Raw genomic sequence first — 19,993 nt, forward strand, 5'->3', positions numbered from 1 at the left:
GGACCTAGACAGCAAGACTTAGGTTGTCATGCTAGCCACTTCCTCTGCAACTTCATTATTGATCACCTCTTCACTGAGTTAAGATAGAAGCTGCTTCTATCTCAGTGACAGCCACTGAGATAGAAGAAGCTTCAGGTCGCGGTGACTCAGTATTATGGATTGCTCCCTGCAGAGCCTTTGGGACAAAGCCTGAGACTTGTTAGCCTTAACCCTCGATGGAACACACTGGTCGTTAAAAGGGGTAATATCCACATGGGGTAGACTTAGTTCCCAGGAAACAAAGGAACACCCCACCATAAGTTACAAGGGTCTTCCAATTCCATATCAGTTAAAAAAAGACTTTTACCTTTGACCTGACTTTGTACTCTTCGGGGAGGAGGGGCATGTTCCCATAAGCCCGATTGGTTGGGATATGGGAGAAGAATGCATCCTCTTCTTCATCAGATAACTCTTCCTCTCAGGACCCTTTTTTGGGGGACTTGCAGTTAATGCATTGACTCAAATTAGAATCCTAATTTGCAGTCTAAATATTAAGTTTTAATCTCCAACTCTGATACTCATCTGTGCTATAGTTTCTATAAGCCTCCCCACCCAACCCATTTAGCTGGGAATTTTCATCTTCAGAATGTTTACAGATCAGATAACACCGGGTCTGTCTTCCACTGTTGTCTTTTCAGTGAATATCAGATGCATCTAGGAGATGCTTAATAAATATTTTGTTGAATAAATGCATAAATTCCCACTAAACCATGTGCCAAGAATTATTTGCTACATTATAAAGCTTCAGGTGCAAAATTTTCCCCTATTAATGTAGTATATTGCAATGATGAGTTCCCTCTCATTTTTTTGAGATTAAGCTCATGGGCCCCAAATCTGTTAGTTCTGTCCACAGCAAAGTGTTATTTTGATTTTCATTTTTATTTTATGGTTATTTCTAGTGGAAAGGTCCTTTAAGAGAATATGGCTTTACTATGGTTTTATAGGCATTTTCATAGTTAGAAAAGAAAAAGGATCCCAATTTCTCAGGCTTCTCTAACATTTCTTTGTCACTGCACATAATCATGACATCGGTTTCACTAATAAATGTTTTCATAAAAATATGGACTTTATACCCAATGATAAAAGTCTATATTTTTAAAGCATGCTAGCTTGGAAACTAAAATCCCTCTGTATTCCTTTTGTCTGTTTTGATCTTCTTTAATTATTTGGTGTTTTACTCCCTGAAAAAAACTTTGATCTATCAATATTTTCACTTATGCCTCATATAACAAATGATCATGATCTAAGATCTGAAGTAGCACTAAGGCAGCCATGCATGCATATGTGAAAACAAATGAATTGAGGAAACAACTAGAGAGCCATGAACTAATTCATTTATTCAACAACTACTTATTGAGCCACTTTTCAAGGCACTGAGTCTACAGCAGTAAACAAAACAAAGTGCCTGGGCACTGACATTCAGTGTAAACGAAAAGCTTATATTTTGGTGGGAAAAAAGGAAATAAACAGGTAAACATTAAAGAATATACAATTTAATGTTGTAGGTTAAGTGCTATGAAGACAAATAAAGAAGAGTCAAGGAAAGGATAGCAAGTGGATATAGATACTATAATTTTAGAGAAATGCTCAGAGAAGGCTTCTTTGAAAGGGTAACTGGGGCCCAAATCTGAATGGGGGAGCCTTGCAGATAGCTGAGGGAAGAGCATTCCAGACAGAGGGAACAGTAAGTGTAAAGGCCCGAAGCACAAACTTGACTTGGAGGGTGAGCAGGGAGGCTGCAGAACAGAGAGAAATAATGAGAATGAGAGGAAATAGTGAAGTAGTCAGAGGCACAATCATATAGGGCCTTGTTGGCCAAGACAACAGATTTAAATTTTATTTTAATTGTGATGGGAAGTCGTGTTGAAGTTGAGAGCAGAGAATCAACATTATTATTTGATTTACATTTTAAAGGGATCACTTCGGTTGCTGTGTGAGAAATGTGGGGAGAAGGGGGAGAGGACTTAGGTGGCAAAGGGAGGGATTCAAGTTAGAAAGCTGTTGCTTGTATCCAAGCAAGTTTATAATAATGGCTTGAACTAAAGTGGTTGCTCTAGAGGAGGTGAAAAGGGGTCAGATCTTGTGCATGTTTTTTTTTTTTTCATCTTTATTAGAGTATAATTGCTTAACAATGGTGTGTTAGTTTCTGCTTTATAACAAAGTAAATCAGTTATACATATACATATGTCTCCATATCTCTTCCCTCTTGCATCTCCCTCCCTCCCACCCTCCCTATCCCACCCCTCTACGTGGTCACAAAACACCAAGCTGATCTCCCTGTGCTATGCAGCTGCTTCCCGCTAGCTATCTGTTTTACGTTTGGTAGTGTATATATGTCCATGCCACTCTCTCACTTTGTCCCAGCTTACCCTTCCCTCTCCCCGTATCCTCAAGTCTATTCTCTAGTAAGTCTGCATCTTTATTCCCATCTTGTCCCTAGGTTCTTCTTGACCTTTTTTTTTTTTTTTTTTTAGATTCCATATATATGTGTTATCATACGGTATTTGTTTTTCTCTTTCTGACTTACTTCACGCTGAATGACGGTCTCTAGGTCCATCCACCTCATTACAAATAACTCAGTTTTGTTCCTTTTTATGGCTGAGTGATATTCCATTGTATATATGTGCCACATCTTCTTTATCCATTTATCTGTTGATGGACACTTAGGTTGCTTCCATGTCCTGGCTATTGTAAATAGAGCTGCAATGAACATTTTGGTACATGAATTTTTTGAATTATGGTTTTCTCAGGGTATATACCCAGTAGTGGGATTGCTGGGTCATATGGTAGTTCTATTTTTAGTGTTTTAAGGAACCTCCATACTGTTCTCCATAGTGGCTGTATCAACTTACATTCCCACTAACAGTGCAAGAGGGATCCCTTTTCTCCACACCCTCTCCAACATTTATTGTTTGTAGATTTTTTGATGATGGCCATTCTGACTGGTGTGAGATGATAACTCATTGTAGTTTTGACTTGCATTTCTCTAATGATTAATGATGTTGAGCATTTTCATGTTTGAGCATGTGTTTGTTGGCAATCTGTATATCTTCTTTGGAGAAATGTCTATTTAAGTCTTCTGCCCATTTTTGGACTGGATTGTTTGTTTTTTTGATATTGAGCTACATGAGCTGCTTGTAAATTTTGGAGATTAATCCTTTGTCAGTTGCTTCATTTGCAAATATTTTCTCCCATTCTGAGGGTTGTCTTTTCATTTTCTTTATGGTTTCCTTTGCTGTGCAAAAGCTTTTAAGTTTCGTTAGGTCCCATTTTTTATTTTTGTTTTTATTTCCATTTCTCTAGGAGGTGGGTCAAAAAGGATCTTGCTGTGATTTAGGTCATAGAGTGTTCTGCCTATGTTTTCCTCTAAGAGTTTGATGGTGTCTTGTCTCACATTTAGGTCTTTAATCCATTTTGAGTTTATTTTTGTGTATGGTGTTGGGGACTGTTCTAACTTCATTCTTTTACATGTACCTGTCCAGTTTTCCGAGCACCACTTACTGAAGAGGCTGTCTTTTCTCCACTGTGTATTCTTGCCTCCTTTATCGAAGATAAGGTGACCGTATGTGCATGGGTTTATCTCCGGGCTTTCTATCTTGTTCCATTGATCTATATTTCTGTTTCTGAACCAGTACCATACTGTCTTGATTACTGTAGCTTTGTAGTATAGTGTGAAGTCTGGGAGCCTGATTCCTCCAGCTCCGGTTTTCTTTCTCAAGATTGCTTTAGGGCTTCCCTGGTGGTGCAGTGGTTGGGAGTCCGCCTGCTGATGCAGGGGACACGGGTTTGTGCCCCGGTCCGGGAAGATCCCACATGCCACAAAGTGGCTGGGCCCATGAGCCATGGCTGCTGAGCCTGCGCATCTGGAGCCTGTGCTCCACAAGGGGAGAGGCCACAGCAGTGAAAGGCCCGCATACTGCAAAAAAAAAAAAAAAAAAAAAGATTGCTTTGGCTATTCGGGGTCTTTTGTGTTTCCATATAAATTGTGAAATTTTTTGTTCTAGTTTGTGAAAAATGCCAGTGGTAGTTTGATAGGGATTGCATTGAACCTGTAGATTGCTTTGGGTAGTAGAGTCATTTTCACAATGTTGATTCTTCCAATCCAAGAACATGGTATATCTCTCCATCTATTTATATCATCTTTAATTTCTTTCATCAGTGTCTTATAATTTTCTGCATACAGGTCTTTTGTCTGCTTAGGTAGGTTTATTCCTAGATATTTTATTCTTTTTGTTGCAATGGTAAATGGGAGTGTTTTCTTAAATTCACTTTCAGATTTTTCATCATTAGTGTATAGGAATGCAAGAGATTTCTGTGCATTAATTTTGTATCCTGCTACTTTATCAAATTCATTGATTAGCTCTAGTATTTTTCTGGTAGCATCTTTAGGATTCTCTACGTATAGTATCATGTCATCTGCAAACAGTGACAGTTTTACTTCTTCTTTTCCAATTTGTATTCCTTTTATTTCTTTTTCTTCTCTGATTGCTGTGGCTAAAACTTCCAAAACTATGTTGAATAATAGTGGTGAGAGTGGGCAACCTTGTCTTGTTCCTGATCTTAGTGGAAATGGTTTCAGTTTTTCACCATTGAGAATGATGTTGGCTGTGGGTTAGTCATATATGGCCTTTATTGTGTTGAGCAAAGTTCCCTCTATGCCTACTTTCTGCAGGGTTTTTATCATAAATGGGTGTTGAATTTTGTCAAAAACTTTCTCTGCATCGATTGAGATGATCATATGGTTTTTCTCCTTCAGTTTGTTAATATGGTGTATCACGTTGATTGATTTGCATATATTGAAGAATCCTTGCATTCCTGGAATAAACCCCACTTGATCATGGTGTATGAATCTTTTAATGTGCTGTTGGATTCTGTTTGCTAGTATTTGAGGATTTTTGCATCTATGTTCATCAGTGATATTGGCCTGTAGTTTTCTTTCTTTGTGACATCTTTGTCTGATTTTGGTATCAGGGTGATGGTGGCCTTGTAGAATGAGTTTGGGAGTGTTCCCCCCTCTGCTATATTTTGGAAGAGTTTGAGAAGGATAGGTGTTAGCTCTTCTCTAAATGTTTGATAGAATTCGCCTATGAAGCCATCTGGTCCTGGGCTTTTGTTTGTTGGAAGATTTTTAATCACAGTTTGAATTTCAGTGCTTGTGATTGGTCTGTTCATATTTTCTGTTTCTTCTTGGTTCAGTTGTGGCAGGTTGTGCATTTCTAAGAATTTGTCTATTTCTTCCAGATTGTCCATTTTATTGGCATAGAGTTGCTTGTAGTAATCTCTCATAATCCTTTGTATTTCTGCAGTGTCAGTTGTTACCTCTCCTTTTTCACTTCTAATTCTATTGATTTGAGTCTTATCCCTTTTTTTCTTGATGAGTCTGGCTAATGGTTTATCAATTTTGTTTATCTTCTCAAAGAACCAGCTTTTAGTTTTATTGATCTTTGCTATCGTTTCCTTCATTTCTTTTTCATTTATTTCTGATCTGATCTGTATGATTTCTTTCCTTCTGCTAATTTTGGGGTTTGTTTGTTCTTCTTTCTCTAATTGCTTTAGGTGTAAGGTTAGGTTGTTTATTTGAATTGTTTCTTGGTTCTTAAGGTACGATTGTATTGCTATAAACTTCCCTCTTAGAACTGCTTTTGCTGCATCCCATAGGTTTTGGGTCGTCGTGTTTTCATTGTCATTTGTTTCTAGGTATGTTTTGATTTCCTCTTTGATTTCTTCAGTGATCTCTTGGTCATTAAGTAGTGTATTGTTTAGCCTCCATGTGTTTGTATTTATTGCAGATTTTTTCCTATAATTGATATCTAGTCTCATAGCATTGTGGTCAGAAAAGATACTTGATACGATTTCAGTTTTCTTAAATTTACCAAGGCTTGATTTGTGACCCAAGATATGATCTATCCTGGAGAATGTTCCATGAGCACTTGAGAAGAATGTGTATTCTGTTGTTTTGGGATAGAATGTCCTATAAATATCAATTAAGTCCATCTTGTTTAATGTATCATTTAAAGCTTGTGTTTCCTTATTTATTTTCATTTTGGATGATTTGTCCATTCTTGAAAGTGAGGTGTGAAAGTCCCCTACTATGCTTGTGTTACTGTCAATTTCCCCTTTTATGGCTGTTAGTATTTGCCCTATGCATTGAGGTGCTCCTATGTTGGGTGCATAAATGTTTACAATTGTTATATCTTCTTCTTGGATTGATCCCTTGATCATTATGTAGTGTCCTTCTTTGTCTCTTGTAATAGTCTTTGTTTTAAAGTCTATTTTGTCTGATATGAGAATTGCTACTCCAGCTTTCTTTTGATTTCCATTTGCGTGGAATATCTTTTTCCATCCCCTCACATTCAGTCTGTATGTATCACTAGGTCTGGAGTGGGTCTCTTGTAGACAGCATATATATGGGTCCTGTTTTTGTATCCATTCAGCCAGTCTGTGTCTTTTGGATGGAACATTTAATCCATTTACATTTAAGGTAATTATCAATATGTATGTTCCTATTACCATTTTCTTAATTGTTTTGGGTTTATTATTGTAGGTCTTTTCCTTCTCTTGCATTTTCTGTCTAGAGAAGTTCCTTTAGCATTTGTTGTAAAGCTGGTTTGGTGGTGCTGAATTCTCTTAGCTTTTGCTTGTCTGTAAAGGTTTTAATTTCTCCATCAAATCTGAATGAGATCCTTGCTGAGTAGAGGAATCTTAGTTGTAGGTTTTTCTCCTTCATCACTTTAAATATGTCCTGCCACTCCTTTCTGGCTTCCAGAGTTTCTGCTGAAAGATCAGCTGTTAACCTTATGGGAATTCCCTTATGTGTTATTTGTTGTTTTTCCCTTGCTGCTTTTAATATGTTTTCTTTGTATTTAATTTTTGACAGTTTGATTAATATGTGTCTTGGCGTATTTCTCCTTGGATGTATCCTGTATGGGACTCTCTGTGCTTCCTGGACTTGATTAACTATTTCCTTTCCCATATTAGGGAAGTTTTCAACTATAATCTCTTTAAATATTTTCTCAGTCCCTTTCTTTTTCTCTTCTTCTTCTGGGACCCCTATAATTCGAATGTTGGTGTGTTTAATGTTGTCCCAAAGGTCTCTGAGACTGTCCTCAGTTCTTTTCATTCTTTTTTCTTTATTCTGCTCTGTGGTAGTTATTTCCACTATTTTATCTTCCAGGTCACTTATCTGTTCTTCTGTCTCAGTTATTCTGCTATTGATCCCTTCTAGAGAATTTTTTATTTCATTTATTGTGTTGTTCATCACTGTTTGCTCTTTAGTTCTTCTAGGTCCTTGTTAAATGTTTCTTGTATTTGCTCCATTCTATTTCCAAGATCTCAGATCATATTTACTATCATTATTCTGAATTCTTTTTCAGGTAGACTGCCTATTTCCTCTTCATTTGTTAGGTCTGGTGGGTTTTTGCCTTGCTCCTTCATCTGCTGTGTGTTTCTCTGTCTTCTCATTTTGCTTAACTTACTGTGTTTGGGGTATTCTTTTTGCAGGCTGCAGGTTCGTAGTTTCTGTTGTTTTTGATGTCTGTCCCCAGTGGCTAAGGTTGGTTCAGTGGGTTGTGTAGGCTTCCTGGTGGAGGGTACTAGTGCCTGTGTTCTGGTGGATGAGGCTGGATCTTGTCTCTCTGGTGGGCAGGTCCATGTCTTGTGGTGTGTTTTGGGGTGTCTGTGACCTTATTATGATTTTAGGCAGCCTCTGTGCTAATGGATGGGGTTGTGTTCCTGTCTTGCTAGTTGTTTGGCATAGGGTGTCCTGCACTGTAGCTTGCTGGTCGTTGAGTGGAGCTGGGTCTTGGCGTTGAGATGGAGATCTCTGGGAGATTTTCACCTTTTGATATTATGTGGAGCTGGGAGGTCTCTTGTGGACCACTGTCCTGAACTTGCCTCTCCCACCTCAGTGGCACAGCCCTGACGCCTGGCTGGAGCACCAAGAGCCTGTCCTCCAGACGGCTCAGAATAAAAGGGAGAAAAAAAAAGAAAGAAGAAGATAAAATAAAATAAAGTAAAATAAAAAAAATAAAGTTATTAAAAATAATTACTAAGAAAAAAAATTTTTTAAGTAATAAAAAAAACAAAACGGACAGACAGAACCCTAGGACAAGTGGTAAAAGCAAAGCTATACAGACAAAATCACACACAGAAGCAACACATACTCACAAAAAGAGAAAAAGGTAAAAAATATGTATATATCGTTGCTCCCAAAGCCCACCTCCTCAATTTGGGATGATTCATTGTCTATTCAGGTATTCCACAGATGCAGGGTACATCAAGTTGATTGTGGAGATTTAATCCGCTGCTCCTGAGGTTGCTGGGAGAGATTTCCTTTCTCTTCTTTATTCACACAGCTCCTGGGGTTCAGCTTTGGATTTGGCCCCGCCTCTGCGTGTAGGTCGCCGGAGGGCATCTGTTCTTCGCTCAGACAGGACAGGGTTAAAGGAGCAGCTGCTTCGGGGGCTCTGGCTCATTCGGGCCGGGGGGAGGGAGGGGTATGGATGCGGGTCGAGCCTGCGGCGGCAGAGGCCAGCATGACGTTGCACCAGCCTGAGGCATACCGTGCGTTCTCCCGGGGAAGTTGTCCCTGGATCCTGGGACCCTGGCAGTGGCGGGCTGCACAGGCTCCCCGGAAGGCGGGTGTGGATAGTGACCTGTGCTCGCACACAGGCTTCTTGGTGGCGGCAGCAGCAGCCTTAGCGTCTCATTCCCGTCTCTGGGGTCCGCGCTGTTAGCCGTGGCTCGCGCCTGTCTCTGGAGCTCCTTTAAGCAGCGCTCTGAACCCCCTCTCCTCGCGCACCAGGAAACAAAGAGGCAAGAAAAAGTCTCTTGCCTCTTCGGCAGCTCCAGACCTTTACCCGGACTCCCTCCCTGCTAGCTGTGGCGCACTAACCCCCTCAAACTGTGTTTACACAGCCAACCCCAGTCCTCTCCCTGTGCTCCGACCGAAGCCCGAGCCTCAACTCCCAGCCCCGCCCGCCCTGGCGGGTGAGCAGACAAGCCTCTCGGCTGGTGAGTGCTGGTCGGCACCGATCCTCTGTGCTGGAATCTCCGCTTTGTCCTCCGCACCCCTGTTGCTGTGCTCTCCTCCGCGGCTCCGAAGCTTCCCCCTCCGCCACCTGCAGTCTCCGCCCGCGAAGGGGCTTCCTAGTGTGTGGAAACCTTTCCTCCTTCACAGCTCCCTCCCAGAGGTGCAGGTCCCGTCCCTACTCTTTGTCTGTTTTTTTCTTTTTTCTTTTGCCCTACCCCGGTACGTGGGGAGTTTCTTGCCTTTTGGGAGGTCTGAGGTCTTCTGCCAGCGTTCAGTAGGTGTTCTGTAGGAGTTGTTGCACATGTAGATGTATTCCTGATGTATTTGTGGGCAGGAAGGTGATCTCTGCGTCTTACTCTTCCGCCCTCTTGAAGCTCCTCCAGATCTTGTGCATGTTTTAAAGGTAGAGCCAACAGCATTTGCTGATGGATTAGATGTAGAGTATGAGAGGAGAAGAGCCACAAACTTAGAATGAAACCTCTGAAGTTTTGTCCCTCAGCAAATGAATGGATGAGTTGTCGTTACTGAGATGGAAAATCAAGTATGGCAGAGAAAATAAAGAGTTTTGTTTTAAACATGTTAAGTTTGAGATACCTAACTGACATCCACATCGGGCTATTTATTGTCTAGGCAATTTCATACACTAGGCAGCATTGCAGGAAAGAGACTCAGGATGGTATTTAAATTTGGGATTGTCAACAGAAGTGATATTTGAGGCCATGGGACAGTCTAAGTGAATGTAGCTAGAGAAGGGAAGCCGTCTTAGGACTGAATCTTAGGGCTTTAACATTCTGAGGCTGGAAAAGAAGGATGCTCCAGCAAAGTAGAGTGAGCAGCCAATGAGGTAGGAAGAAAAGCAGGAGAGTGTGAAATGCCAGAAGTCACATGAATAAAAAAAGAGGGGTTGATTGTCACAGCCAAATGGTTCTAGGAGTTTGAATAAGATGAGGATTAATAAATGGGCATTGGGTTTGGAGGTTGTTGGCAACCTAGAAAAGAATGGGTTCAGTGGAGTGCTGGGGATGAAAGCTATAGATTTAAGAAAGAGTGGGAGGTGAGGAAGCAAAGACTGAGTTTAGACAACTCTTGAGATTGGCTGTAAAGAGGGACAGAGAAATGGGACAGGTGCTGGAGGCAGAATGCTGTGGACTGAATATTTGTATCCTTACCTCCCAAATTCATAGGTTGAAATCCTAACCCTCAAGGTGATGGTTTTGGAGGGGGTGCTTTGGGAGATGATTAGGCCTTGAGGACAGAGCCCTCATGAATGGGATTAGTGCCCTTATAAAAGAGGTCCCAGAGAGACATGGAGAAAAGATGCCATCTGTGAACCAGGAAGCAGGCCCTCACCAGGCACGGAATCTGCCGGTTCCTTGATCTTGGACTTCCCAATCCCCAGAACTATGAGAAATAAATTTCTGTTGTTATATAAACCACTCAGTTTATGGCATTTTTGTTATGGCAGCCTGAAGGGACTAAGACAGAGATATATGGTTAAGGGAGGACTTTTTAAGATGGAAGATATTGTAATGTTTGTATGCTGATGAGAATGATCCAGTAGAGATGAGGAAATTAATGATGCAGAAGTGAAAGAAAGTATTTACAGGCATAATGTCCTAGAGTAAAGAAGGCAGGATAGAATTGAGTATTTAAGTGGGGGGTTGGCCTTAAACATGCCAATAGGAAAGTAGGGAGGACACATGGGTTACAGTACAAGAGGGTTGGCAGATTTGGGTAAGAGAATAAGGAAGATGTCATCTCACTGACTGTTTCCTTAGTGAGATAAGAAGCCAGGTCATCAGCTGAGTGTGAGGAGGTTAAAGGGGCTGTGGCAGCTGGAGAGGAGAGCAGAAGTATAATAGTAGCTGGGTTGTTAGGCCATGCTAAGGGCCAGCCTCAGGTCATGGTCATAAATTTGAAGTGTTATGGTTGTGTATTTTTCTCCAGCCACATTCACTTGCTTGGGTAGAAGCTCAGATTAGGCAGAGAATTACATATAATTTGAAAATATTAAGTGACAATAAATAATATTCATCTTACCCTCCTGTGTTCAGAACCAACTGAAAGATAGATGCAAAAGAGCAACCTTTATTATTCTAAAACAGATAGGAGAATGTAGCTTTAGGTTTTCAGACAAGTGGGTTGGAAAATTCTTCACTTCAGACACATCTTATTGCTGGCAGGCCCCTTCCCTTACTGTAGAACAGGAAGGAAGACTTGAAGAGAGGAAAGAGGAAGGTCTGAGCCAGGTATGCTACTCCCATCAGATAACTCACTCCACCCCCAGTAGGGAGGAGGAGTGAGGGGTGGGGTAAGAGGCTAAAGGTCAGGCTAGCTCCCGGGTTCTCAACTCTAGAATCATGGGAATCACCTGGGGATCATCGGTATCACCTGGGCATCGTTTAGAGAAACATGCCTGGGTACACTTCCAGAGATTCTGATTTAACAGGCTTGGGGTGCCATCTGGGCATCTGGATTTTTAAAAGCCTACCTAGGTGATTCTAATACAAGGCCAACATTTTTCCTTGACAATAAACATGGTCAGAATTGCCAGACAAATATGATAGAAGTTGAAAGCAGCAAAGGAGCGAAGAATGCCTATTAAAAAGTTGCTATGTTGATGCACCATGGAATTTAAAGAGGCAAGTGAGGACATGAGGGATTGATGGCGTAGCACACACACACACACAAAAACCCAGTAAGGGCAGCAGATAGTGTGGGTGTCCCCAAAGGGTTGCAGAATTACTGGAGTTGGGCTATCCAGGAAGGGAGCTGGGAGAATAAGAGGTAAAGATTAAAGAATCAAATGCTGGAATTGAGATTCTGATTGTGATGCCACCAAAGTAGCAAGTTCTAAAGTGACTGACCATGAGAGTGACTAAGCTTAAGTGTAGAACAAGATCCTTGGAGATAAGGAGGCCATGGCAAGAGAGACCAGTGTGCTGGGTGAGTCATCAGTGTAGATGCTGAAATCACCATGGTGGCTGTAGCAACCTGGAGTCCAGAAGAAAGGTAAGACACGCAGGTCCACAGTACCCGGGGCCGTGAGGCTCACCAGGATCCTGGGTGGGTGGCCTCTGTTTTGATACTGCTTTCTCGTTCTTTTAACAGACAGCCCAACTCCATTCACAGTAGATTTGAGAGAGGGAGGGTAAGAAAGCAGGGATAGATGATCCAAATTATTATCTTTAGGTATTGAGATTGAGAGAAAGGTTATAACTATTTCTGGAAAGTGATTGAATCTGCATGCCCCACTGGTAAAATGAAGGAAAGATTGGTGAAATGTTAACAGGCCCTGAATATAAACTGTAAGAAGGTTCAGGATTTTTCCTCTCCTCCTCCTCACGTTTCGGTGGGTGAACAAACGTGGTGCATGCTGTGCCTGGTCTTCCCTTGACCTTGAGTAGTCCAGTTTGATCAGTTGACTCTTACTCAGCCTTATTGTTGATATATAACTATGCAGCCCTCAGTCACTTTTCATTTGTTTATTCGGCTAATTCCTCACCTCAGGACACTTCCCCCCTCCCTTTCCCCTGCCTTTTTCCTATCTCCCAATTTGCTATGCAGCAGTAATTTCCCCTTACACTGCGCCTGCCAATTGCAATGCCAGATGGCTTCTGTTCTGAGTCCCCTCACCCAGCCCCCCTTGAGAACAGCTGCCATTGTCATTGCTGTGAACACATCGTGGCTTTGAACCCATAGCTGGGACCCAAACTTGATGCTCAGCGTTGGGAGGGGCTAGCACTAATGCCAGGAGCCATGAAAACAGCACACACTTTTCCTGCTGCTGTTCAGTAAAAGCCCTTAGAAAAGGCTCTTTCGCATTTTTTCAATCATCTGCGTATTGAAATCTCATTGTGGAGTTTAATTCCTTTACCACCTGACTCAGCTTCCTCGCCATGAAGTTCCCTTTGTGCCATAAACTCAATTAGGACCCCATATTTCCCATCCTGAAAACAGATGTGAAAAAACTGTGGTGTGTGTGTGTGCACATTTGTGAGCCTGTCTCTTTAGAGCTCCAGCATACACACTCCCTTATCTGTATCCATATATTTTTATTTAAACAGGTTCATTCAGGAAGAAAAGCCACAATTCAGTGGCTATTGGGACAAGCTTCCTAAGTCAGCCTCTGAGGAAAGATAATAAAACAGAATTCCTTTTTTTTTTTTTTTTTAATCTTGAGTTATCCTATGTTGGTTCCATCACTAAAATTCTGTTACTGTGACACCATCTTAAAAGATTATATTTTTGAGCCCTCTGTGATGGCAGGTCAGTCGTGGGTCTAAAAACCCAGACAAAAAGAATCCTGAATCAAATACCACGTAGACCAATATGCATTTCAAAGGCACTGCCACGTAGTCAGTGGGTTAGGGTTTTTGTGTTGTTTTCTTTCTTTTTGGGGGAGTGGGGGAGGGAAAGGGACTCTCTTTCATGTTAATCTAATTGTGCATAACCCAGGCACATTTTACCATGTAGGGAAACGTTCTCTTTAGCGTCCTTCCCTACCACACACTCAGGCCTCCTTTCATTCCTCCCTTTCTGAAGTCAGAGTGCTCCCCCGGTGTACATTTGGGGGAGATTCCCAGGATGGTGATGTATTCTGCTTTGCTGCTGAGGAATTTACTATCCCCCCACTTGGCAACAAATGAAAGTGGGTATTAATTTCTCAGAGTGCTGGTGGAAACGCGAGAGAGGGGCTGCAAGAATGATACCCACCTAAATCTGTATGTAGTGCACAGCAGGCCACCGTTTCAAAAGAGGGAGAGAAAAGACAATGACAAGAAAGAAAAGATTCCCCTGAGTTGACTTCTCTGCATTTTGCGTCGTTAGGTTTTGGAGAGAGATGCGAGAGGTTCGGGCCCTGAACAGAGTCAAATTATGCAGCTGCGGGGATGCCAGGTCCTCCAGAATAGGATGCTTCGTTTAGATTTTCCACAATGCTATTGAAGTGCTTATTTTCCTCCTGAAGAGACACAAACAGATGCAAACTTCTGTAAACACTTTAGAAATGAATTCAGTGAGTTTGGCCTCTCAGCAGTGCTCAATAGCTGACAGAAAAATGTCTAATTAGTGCAAGTGGAAATAATAGGGCCACTTGGATTCCTTCCATCCTCCTCCAACTCTACTTTTCCAAGGAACTCAAAGGGCCTTTGTCTGGCAGGTCACCCTCTCTCAGGCTTTGTGCTCCAAACTATTAAGAGTAGAAGGGGGAAAAATAGATGAGGGAATGTTCTCTGCTCAAATATATGGCGTGTTCACGCAGGATGCAGAATGGGGTGTTTGTGGCATCCTTTACAGGTGCTCGGGAGGGATTCCTCCATTGGCGACAGCCAAAAGCAACTCATACGTGCACGCTAAGAAGCCTCCCTTTCAAGAACCAGCTTTCCTTCGCCAGTTGCCATAGAGCCTGCTCATTTTCCTTTTTTTTTTTTTTTTCCTCAGCTTCCAGTAACATCAGTCCTTAGACTTAGTGAAGAGAAGAAATTAAATGAGAGGTTTCACCATTTTCTGAGATAAACCTTAGAGATGTTATATGCATGATCTGTTATTTCCTTTTTACTCTGTTGAAAATTCCACTGACATTTCTTTTAGGAGCCTGTCTTTGCTTGTTGTTATTTCATCATACAGGAGAATGGGAGCACGTGAACGGAATTCTTTTTTCCTATTTTTTTTCGTAGTGTTCCTCTTCATTTATTAAGCACCCACAATGTGCCAGGCTCTGTGCTGAACATTTGACCCACATTTCCTCTAATCCTAAAACAGCACTGAAAATTGGTACTATCCACATTTCACAGATGAGGAAATTGAGACTAGGAGAGGTTTAGTAACTGACCATGGCAAGCAAATGGAGGACTTTGGACACAGTCCAGATACCTGTGGTTTCATCTCAGACATTTTTTTTATCTCTAGAAGTTGGATTTGGATCATTTTTTATATCTCCCATGTCCCTAATCCCACCTAATTTTTACCCTACCTTCTTGAACTTATAAAATACAGTTAAAACTGTCATTCGGGGTTCAGTTTCTATTGATTTCTTTTTCTTTTTAGTGTAATTTTTGACTGGATGCCAAACATTATAAATTTTACCTTATAATATGGCAGATAATTTGGGTGCCTATAAATATTCTTGAACCTTGTTCTGGAATTCAGTCAAGTTAGGAAATAGTTTGATCCATGCCATGCTTGCTTCTAAACTTTCAGAGTGGGCCAAGAGCCATCTTCCTCTGAGGTTAATTTTGTCTCACTACTGAAGCAATACCCTTCTGAATATTCTACCCCCTGCCCTGTGAATGACATGATTTCCTACTATGGCTGGTAGAAACACAAACTACATGAGGCTTGGGGATTGTTTCCTCTGCTCCTTTCAGATGGTTCTTTCCCCGGCCTTGGGTGGTGTCTTTTCATACATGAGCTGATCAGTAGTGTTCTGCTGGAGACTCAGAGGGGACCCTCTGCAGACCTCTGGACTTCTTGCTTTGTGCAGCTCTCTCCTTCTGGTTCTCTGCTCTGTGAACCCTGGCCACCTTAGCCTCTACAGACTCCTAGAAGCTCCATCTCCTCAACTTGGGAAGACCACCTCACTAGACTTGTGGAGCGTCCTTTCAGCTCTGTGTAAGAAATTCCCAGTTGGAGTAATCCCCAGCTAATCACCAAATTATCATTTGGTCCTTTGGTACCAACTTTCACTAGAGAATTTCAAAATGCTGAAATTAAAGGCCATCTCCTGGAAGGTTTTCTTTTCTTTCTCTTATTTTTTTTTTTTTTTTTATTTTTTTTTTGGCGGTACTTGGACCTCTCACTGTTGTGGCCTCTCCCGTTGCGGAGCACAGGCTCCGGATGCACAGGCTCAGTGGCCATGGCTCAGGGGCCCAGCCGCTCCGCGGCATGTGGGATCTTCCCAGACCGGGGCACAAACCCGTGTCCCCTGCATCGGCAGGCAGACTCTCAACCACCGCGCCACTACGGAAGCCCTCTTTCTCTTATTTTTAAACACATAACAAGAACACTCTTTTCAATTGGGGTTTGTTTTTATTTGTCCCTGTTTTTTTTTTTTTCTTATAATTTTTTTTATCATAATAAGAGATATGGGTTCCTTAGAACCACTGTTTGGACTCAGTGAGTGGTGAGTTCAGCCCTAGCTACAAAGACCCAGATTCCTGTGCCCAGATTAGGCCCTACTCAAAATCACCTTCATCAGACACAGGTGGAAAGCAGACGAAAAACTGACCCTTGAGAGACTTGGGTTCCTCAAGTATTAGCTGAGGATGTAAAGAAATTGAAACTCTGTGCACTGTTGGTGTATTGTAAAATGGTGTCAACTCTATGGAAAACAGTATGGTGGTTCCTCAAAAAATTAAAAATATAACTACCATTTAATCCAGCAATCCTATTTCTAGGTATATATCTCAAAGAATTGAAAGCATGGCCTCAAAGAGATATTTGCACACCCATGTTCATAGCAGCACTGTTCACAATAGCTAAGTGGTGGAAGCAACCCAAATGTCCATTGACAGATGAATGGGTATAGATTCATCCATACAAAAATTGGTATATACATACAATGGAATATTATTCATCATTTAAAAGGAAGGAAATTTTGTCACATGCTACAGCACAGGTGAACCTTAAGGACTTTATACTAAGTCAAGTAGGCCAGTCACAGAAAGACAAAAACTATGATTCCACTTATATGAGTTACCTAGAATAGTCAACTTCATAGAAACAGAAAGTAAAATTGTGGTTACCAGGGGCTAGGGAGAAGGGAGAAAGGGTTGTTGTATCAAGTTTCATACTTGCAAGATATAAAAGTCCTGAAGATCTAATTCACAATAATGTGACTATACCTAACACTACTGAACGCCATTCTTAAAAAAAGCTGAGATGGCAAATTTTACGTTCTGTGCTTTTTACCACAATAGAAAAGAAAAAAAAAGACGAGTTCCTTCCTGCCTCACCCTGACCCTTTTGGCTTTGTAACTTTGGAAAGTCAACTTCTCAGCCACGGTTTCCTTATCTTACTTAGATTTTTTAGTTACTATAGATTTAAATGAGTTCATTTGTGTGAACGTTTTTCATAAACTAGATGGTACTACGAAGATGGAAACCATTATTATCAGGGAGGAAAGGGTGGAGATTCAGCCCTAGAGAATTGACCGGCCTCTAAACATTGCATCCCTTGTAGGAACTCAGTTACCCCAAAACTGAAGTGAAGCACCTGTGAGAATAGAGAGCAGAACTAAACATGAAGCATGTACCTCAAAGAGAGGAGACTCACTCTGGCTTGCTGAGTACCCTCCACAGGGTACATAGTCATGAGCAGGGTGACAGGAATAGAGATGCTGTTTCAAAGAAAGGTTTAAGGGAGCCTGGCAGTGGCAGAAGCTGCAAGTTCTACAGATGGCAGCTGAGGTTGCAAACCAAAGGGCTATATTTATGTGTAGCTAGCATAGAAAGGACTCTTGATCAGAGACTGTCCTTACTAAACAGAGCTGGGCATACATAAAATCATCAATTTCCTATTCCATCTTTAAGTTTACATTTCATGAATGTCAAATGACTGACATGTTCTCATTTTAAAACTTGTGTTTTTCAGATTGATAGTTTATTTGACAAACCTCAACTGCAGTTTTGAGCATTTCAGTTTTAGTTAGGCTTTTTTGGTTGGGTAAAACAGAGGCTCACACAAGCAAACTCATAAAATGGAGTGTACATTGTTATGAAGATACACATGGAGCAATAAAGGAAACCTGTAGCTCTAAGAACAGCACTTGTGAAAAGGTGGCTTTGGAGTCATATTCTTGGATCTTCACTCTGGTGTCGTCTATAAATGTAGCTTAGCTACACTCTACTCTCTGCTTCTTCCCATCCTGCAACAACTGGAAAATTTTTTCTATCCTTCTTAGTTCAGATCAATAAGTTCATTTTTCAAGCCAGGCCACAGAGTCATGGGCCAAGTGTCAGGTGTGTACTCTTAGGTTAGCCTTGGAGCTGGTGGTAAGATGGGGAGAGGGGATCAAAGTCAAGTAGCAAAATACATTGCTGCTTCAAAGGCAGTGGCTGTGGGCAGAGCAGTTTCCCTTAGAAAGGGTTACGGTGTGTCAGGCAGTGATTAATGTTGGGGTAACTAACACCTCTCTTCCCCTCCTGGAGCAAACTAAGATATAAAACAAAAGAGGAGTTAGGCAGACAAGAGATTAAATATTACCTTTAATTCTGACAAAGGCTAAATTGAAATATATAGCTTGGTATTAGAACAAGGGGGTCTGCTAGATGAACCCCAGAATTATGTTGACTTCCCCATTCAGTCACAGAAATTACTGGGCCAAGCAGAACACCCCATATAGGGTGGCTTTCTGATATAGAAGAGCAGAGAAGAATCCCTGTTTCCTTTAGACAACTCATTCCCAAAAGAAAAAAGAGAGGAGCTAAGCCATGCATGCCCAGTTTCTTCTTCCCAATTTTTCTTATCAGTGTAGTCCACCTCTCCTGGGACAGAGTGGGTAAAGGAGTAGAGAGAGGCCAGGAGTGCTACAGTACTTGAGCTCCCTTCACGTGGAAGGAAACATCAAAGGAGAGAAGAGGTATTCCCCTAACAATTGGCATCACTATCACAGTTTCAGTAGTGATCAACTAAGAACAAAAGGATAAATACAAGAGCACATTATCACTTTTCAAACTTAAAAAACACAGCGATAGGTTAAAACCCTTAAGTTAAGAAAGCATCAGTTTGATAAGAGAAGGATTATTGTGCTGATTCTCGGTAGGCAAGGTATAAATGAAAAGAAATAGGATTCTAGGAGTAAGAATAGGAGGAGTGATTCAATTGGATGATTAAAATATTGGTTTTGACCTTTAAATAAATAGAACCTGCCTCTTAGGATTGTTGTGAGGATCGAATAAATTAATACATATAAAGCTCTTAGCACTGTGCCTGGCACCTGGTTTTGCCCAATAAGTGTTAGTACTTATGTGGTGAAGAAAGCAATGTTTGTATGATAAGATTGTGGTGGGAGAATGGGCAATGCTTACAATGCCTTTCTAGGCTTCATACGTGAGCTAACATGCCCAGAAAAATCTCTGCTTGATATAGTTTAGCAAATGGAGAAAGTACTAGTGGGTGGTAAACTCATTTATGCTAACAGCTGCATGACTTTCAATGTCTTTTGTATAATACCTTAAGAGGCCAAAAGATGATTTTTTCCATAAAAGTTTGCCTCATTTATCTCTACTTCTCACTCTTTATGTTATACTTTCATTTCATGTCTGTTTTTTTCTTATTTTATTCATTAACTAAACATAATCATATTAAACAAATATAAAATATTGCCTAGAAGTCTATATTTCTTCTTTTTTTTTGGCGGTACACGGGCCTCTCACTGCCATGGCCTCTCCCGTTGCAGAGCACAGGCTCCGGACGCGCAGGCTCAGCGGCCATGGCTCACAGGCCCAGCCGCTCTGCGGCATGTGGGATCTTCCCAGACCGGGGCACGAACCCGTGTCCCCTGCATCGGCAGGCAGACTCTCAACCACTGTGCCACCAGCGCAGAAGCCCCTATATTTCTTCTTAATTAAAATAGAGGCAATAAATGAAGCAGAATATTATGAACTGACATGGAAACTTCTAGATGTTATGATGACCAAAAATATCAAGTAGCAAAAGAATATATCTAGTGTAATGCCATTTAGGAAGGGAGGGAGGGAGGAAGGAAGGAAGGAAGGGAGGGAGGGAGGGAGGAAAGAAATAAAGGAAAAGAAAGGGAGGGAGGGAGGGAGAAAGCAAGGAAAAGAGAAAAAAGAAAAGAAAAATAGAGGGAGAAAATGAGAAAGGAGAGAGAGAGAAGGCAAGGTAGGACAAAGAATCAATGTCTAAATAAACAGAAAAGGGTAGAGGAAGTTCTGGAAGGATCTCTGGAAAACCATTAA

The 19,993-nt window shown here is 41.3% G+C and overlaps 1 protein-coding gene across 28 annotated transcripts in view; it reads left to right on the forward strand.

The window, feature by feature from the left end:
• ALPK1 (alpha kinase 1) overlaps nt 1-19,993 on the forward strand; it is a 151,759-nt gene that overhangs the window by 89,732 nt on the left and 42,034 nt on the right. The gene's annotated exons all lie outside the window — the stretch shown is intronic.

This window comes from Orcinus orca, chromosome 4 (assembly GCF_937001465.1).
Source record: "Orcinus orca chromosome 4, mOrcOrc1.1, whole genome shotgun sequence".
In the NCBI taxonomy this organism is placed as follows: Eukaryota; Metazoa; Chordata; class Mammalia; order Artiodactyla; family Delphinidae; genus Orcinus; species Orcinus orca.